The 5,883-nt window shown below is 43.0% G+C and overlaps 1 pseudogene; it reads left to right on the top strand.

The window, feature by feature from the left end:
• The first annotated feature begins 688 nt into the window (after positions 1-688).
• Positions 689-1,910, top strand: LOC101606816 (annotated as a pseudogene).
• The last annotated feature ends 3,973 nt before the right edge of the window (positions 1,911-5,883 follow it).

Consider the following 5,883-nt stretch of genomic DNA (forward strand, 5'->3'; position numbering starts at 1 on the left):
AATGTAGATGAATCTGTGAATCTGGACTAAATTTTATGAGCAAAATAATCTAGTCACATAATAAAATATCCGGTCTGATTCCAGTAATATGAAGTATTTAAAGTAATCATATTGAAACAAAGAGTAAAATGATTGTTACCAGGAGCTAGGAGGAGTGGAACCTTGGTAATTGTGACTAAAACTGAGCATTCAGCCAGAGTAACTCTGATAAGTTCTAGAACTCTTATGTATATTTGTATGACATTGTGTGTATAATTACCCATAGGGAATTGCACATTTAAAATGTAATACTAGGCTCACAACCTTCCTGCTGTTGAGCTCACATCTCGCTGTTCCAGCTTCCGGGCCATATTCCATCCTTCAAGTCATGACCAGCCCACGAAAAGATTTTTTTAAAAAGCCTAAACCGGGCGTGGTGGCGCACGCCTTTAATCCCAGCTCTCGGGAGGCAGAGGTAGGAGGATCACCATAAGTTCGAGGTCACCCTGAGACTACATAGTGAATTCCAGGTCAGCCTGGACTAGAGTGAAACCCTACCTCGAAAAAAAAAAAAAGAAGAAGAAGAAGAAGAAGAAGAAGAAGAAGAATGAGGAGGAGGAGGCGGAAGAGGAGGAGAAGAAGAAGAAAGGCCTAGCATCTTTTCTTATACCTTAGGAGAGAAAAAAAAAAGTCAGTATAAGCCTTCATCATGAGGGAGATTGTGTCTATCCAGGTTGGTCAGTGTGGCAACCAGATCAGTGCCACGTTTTGGGAGGTGATCAGCGATGAAAACGGAATCAACCGCACCAGTACCTTCCATGGGGACGGCGATTTGCGGCTGTACAGCATCTCGGTGTACTATAATGAAGCCGCAGGTGGCAAGTATGTTCCGCGAGCTATTTTGGTGGACTTAGATCCCGGGACCATGGACTCTGTTCGCTCGGGACCTTTTTGGCCATATCTTCAGACCAGACAACTTTGTTTTTGGTCAGTCTTTGGGGCAGGCAATAACTAGGCTAAGGGCCACTATACAGAAGGGGCTGAGCTCGTGGATTCAGTCCTGGACGTGCGGCGGAAGGAGGCCAAGAGCTGTGACCGCCTGCCAGGCTTCCAGCTGACCCACTCGCTGGATGGAGGCACAGGCTCTGGCATGGGCACCCTGCTCATCAGCAAGATCCGGGAAGAGTACCCTGACCGCCTCATGAACACCTTCAGTGTCGTGCCCTCACCCAAAGTCTCCGACAGTGGTTGAGCCTTACAATGCCACCCTCTCTGTCCATCAGCTGGTAGAGAACACTGATGAGACCTACTGCATTGACAACGAGGCCCTTTATGACATCTGCTTCCGTACCCGCAAGCTGACCACACCAACCTACAGGGACCTGAACCACCTCGTCTCTGCCACCATGAGCGGCGTCACCACCTGCCTCCGCTTCCCAGGCCAGCTCAATACTGGAGCTCCGCAAGTTGGCAGTCAACATGGTGCCCTTAGCACGACTCCACTTCTTCATTACTGATTTTAGCCCTCTCACCAGCCCAGTATCCGGTACCTTACCGTGGCTGCTGTCTTGCGAAGCCACATGTCCACGAAGGAGGTGGACGAGCAGATGCTCAACGTGCAAAACCAGAATAGCAGCTGTTTCTTGGAATGCATCCCCAACAGTAAGAAGACAGCTGTGTGTGACATTCCACCTTGTGGCCTCAAGATGGCAGTCACCTCCATTGGCCACAGCACGGCCCTCCAGGAGCTCTTCAAGCGCATCTCAGAGCAGTTCAGCCTTCCGCCACTGGTACACTTGCGCGGGCATGGACAAGCTGGAGTTCGCTGAAGCCAGAGCAACCTGAGCGGCCTGGCCTCCGAGTAGCAGCAGTACCAGGACGCCACGGCCGAGGAAGAAGATTTCGGTGAAGAGGCCGAAGAGGAGGCCTAAGCAGATCCCTCCCTCATCTCAGGCTGCTTTCTCAGTTCCTTCCACTGTCCCTTTCCAATCCTTTCCAATTTTTTCGGCTGCATGTCTTGATTTTATCTTTTTCTCTTCGATTTTTTTGAAAGAGGGTACACTGTGCCTAACACTTGGGCAGGCACTCAATAAATATTTGTTGAATGTCTCCTCTCTTTTATCACTTTGGAAAATCTACATTTCTACCATTCTGGATTACCCTATATTTCCTTCTATACCCACTTCTCAAAACTGTCCAATTAATACTTCTGCTTTCAAAAACAACTTTCCAGGTACTTAAGTCTCCTCCAAATCACACTGGCGCTGAAGAACCCAGATAGAGCTGCCACTACCGGGGTTAAGGGGAGAGGTAGCAGGTAGAAGTCACCGAGGAAGGGTTAGGGGCTTCAGTCAAAGACAGATTCAGGGAGAAACCAACTGAGGCTTTGAGCCACACCTTCCAAGTCTTTCCTACTCCACCCCCCAGCTTCAGGTGAAGGCTCACAGTATTATCTCAATTTGAAGTCTTTTCCATTACAGCTGTCCTGAGCCCTTGATGGTCTGTTCCCCCACACACACCTCTAACCTTCCCTAGCAGATTCCTTCCTTTCCCTTGACCAAAGGCTAATTGAGCCGATGGGGGTGAAGCCTTTGTCTGAACCTCCAAAACCCTGGCCACTTCTTAAAGTATAATTCCCCTGATGCTGGAAAGGTGTGTGCTGCCACTTAAATGTTTGGGTCACTCCCCAGAGGAGAGGTAAATGACAACCTCCATCTTTGCGAGATCTTTTTGCTATTGCCGCTTACTTCCTACCCTTGGTCTGTCCTATCCCACACTACAGATTTCCATTTTGTGTTGACCATGCTTTTCTTCATATTGAAAAGATGACATTGCCAAGAGCCAACAAAAAATGGGACATGACAAAAAATTTTTAAAAAGGGTAGATCTCATGTTAAATAATAAATGTAAGATAAAAATAAGCAAAGGTAGGCTGGAGAGATGTATTAGTGGTTAAGTACTTGCCTGTGATGCCTAAGGACCCCAGTTCCAGGAGCGATTCCCCAGGGCCCAGGTAAGCCAGCTGCACAAGGTGTAGCTTGCATCTGTAGTTCATTTTCAGTGGCTGGAGGGCCTGTTTCTCTCTCCATCTGTCACTCGCAAATAAATAAATAAAAATAAACAAAAAAATTAAAAAATAAGTAAAGGTTTGCAAGATGGCTGAGGATTTCGGTTTTCTCCAGAATCCACATAAAGCTTAGGTGGGTGCAGTGGACTCTTTCTAATCAGAATAGAGAGGGGGAGTCCCCAGGTCAAGTTGGCCCTCAAATAGATTAGCTTGAATTGGAAAAATGAGGGTTCAAATGAGAGCCACTGTCTCTTAGGAAGGAAGATAATCAATGTCAATGTCTTTCCTCCACATGAACACACATGTGAGCTCAATCACATTCAAACATTCATACATACATGCACGCATACTGCACGCATAATAAATATGCAAAAGGAAACAAAACAAAAAGGAAAAAAGACTGGGGGTGCCAATATACCCAAGTGTTTTTGACACTTGCCCCTAAAGCCTAACAACCCAGGTTCAATTCCCCAGTACCCACATAGAGCCATATGCACAAAATGGAGTATATATCTGGAGTTTATCTGGAGTGCCTAGAAGCAGTGGCATACCCATTTCTTTCTCTCTCACTCTTCCTCTCACTCTCTCTCTCTCTATCCTTGCATACAAATTAATATATACGTGTGTGTGTGTGTGTGTGTGTGTGTGTGTGTGTGACTCAACCAGTTCTCTCAGAATATTAGGATTAGCCTAAATGTTATTATTTGCAATCCAATTTAGGTTCCCAAATTTTTGTTTAAGAAAGTGATGTGAAGGTAGATGCATTGGCTCAAGCCAATAATCCCAACACTTAGTATACCAGGAGTTTGAGACCAGCCTGGGCTACAGGATGAATTTCAGGTTAGTCTGAGGTAGAGTGAGATCCTGTTTCAAAATAAAGTAAAATAAATAAACTGATATTTATATTTACAGTTCTATATGTGATAAGAAAGAATGAAGGGACTTATTTCTTTTGTTACAAGATTATCTGTGTGTCACAACTTGAGAAAGAAGGAAAGAAAACAGGAAATAAAAGAAAAGCTCTTGATGGCCTGATTGAAAGGAGGAGTTCCAAAGGCCTGAGACCTAGAACTCTGAATATGGATTAGCAACAATGTAATCACTCCCTTGGAGACTAAGTCAGGCAAATTCATCTGCTCAAAGTAGAAAGGTCAGAGATTGTATGTAGTCACAGTTAGTAATATGATCAGAAACCTAAAAAACTCAAAGAAAATTATAAACTTTAGAAGTAATAAAATAGGCTAATCATATATGTCTAATTCCTATTAGTGATGGAAACTCGAAAGGAAAAAACATTTTGCACAACTCCAAAGTATAACTTTTCAGTAACATAGTGACAAAATAAAATGTGTTTATTGACACCATTATTCATACTGGTGCTGTGGGATGGTTTCTTCAATTCTGAATTCCATTTTTACCCCTAGTAAAAGTTTATCCCTTTTAAAAATATATTTATTTTACTAATTTATTAGAGAGAGAGAGAGAGAAACAGGCAAATGAAGAGAGAGAAAGAGAAAATGGGTGCACCAGAGCTTCCAGCCACTGCAAACAAATTCCAGATTCATGTGCCACCTTGTGTATCTTGCTTATGTCAGTACTGGAGAATCAAACCTGGGTCCTTAGGATTCACAGGTAAGTTCCTTAACCATGAAATCATATCTCCAGCTCAAATTTATAAATTTTGTATTTAAACTTTTATTTTCATATAGAGAAATCTTTGAATTTCCCTTTTGCTTAAATCAAGATTTTATACTTTTTGTTATTTTTATTTATTTATTTGAGAGAGAAGGACAGAGAGAGACAGAGGCAGATAGAGAGAGAGAGAATGGGTGTACCAGGGCCTCCAGCCACTGTAAATGAACTCCAGACACGTGCACCCCCTTGTGGATCTGGCTAACGTGGGTCCTGGGGAATCAAGCCTCGAACTGGGATCCTTAGGCTTCACAGGCAAACACTTAACTGCTAAGCCATCTCTCCAGCCCTCAAGAATATTTTAATAAGAATACCAGTTTGCTCTATTGCAGTGTTTATATATACACTGTCCATCGTGTCACTTGAAACAATAAGTGATTGATTCCATGTGACATTTGTGTACAGAAATATGTATCTGGGGCTGGAGAGATGGCTTAGCGTTTAAGTGCTTGTCTGTGAAGCCTAAGGACCCCGATTCGAGGCTCGGTTCCCCAGGTCCCACGTTAGCCAGATGCACAAAGGGGGTGCACGCGTCTGGAGTTCGCTTGTAGTGGCTGGAAGCCCTGGCATGCCCATTCTCTCTCTCTCCCTCAAATACATAAATAAAAAATGGACAAAAAATATTTTTAAAAAGTATGTATCTGAAGAATAGGAGAAAACAAATAACAACATGTGAGGAAAATGTGGTTTGTAGACTTTTCTGCTACTTGTTTAATATTCTTTTAAGTCTGAGCTTTCAAATTTAGTAGCCTAGAATAATACAGAATTATTCTTATATTTTATTTCTGACTGCAGTTACAACTTAACACACATTCTTCAAGTTTATGTCATCTTAATGTTAGTATATATTTAGACTTACTTTATTTGCCTTCCACTGCTATTTCAAATCTCAGGTCCTTTTTTAATGATCTTACTATTTTATTTTTATTTTATGCTTTAGTGAGAGAGAGAGAGAGAGAGAGAGAGAGAGAAAGAAAGAATTGATGAGTCAGGGCCTCCATCCACTATCAAACTCAGGATACATGTGACATTTTGTGCACATGCGTGACCTTTCACATGCTTAGAATTTGGAAAGCCAAACATGAGTCCTTAGGTTTCACAGGCTAGAGTCTCAACCGCTTAGCTATCTCTCCAGCCCTTTTTAT

This window comes from Jaculus jaculus, chromosome X (assembly GCF_020740685.1).
Source record: "Jaculus jaculus isolate mJacJac1 chromosome X, mJacJac1.mat.Y.cur, whole genome shotgun sequence".
Classification (NCBI taxonomy): Eukaryota; Metazoa; Chordata; class Mammalia; order Rodentia; family Dipodidae; genus Jaculus; species Jaculus jaculus.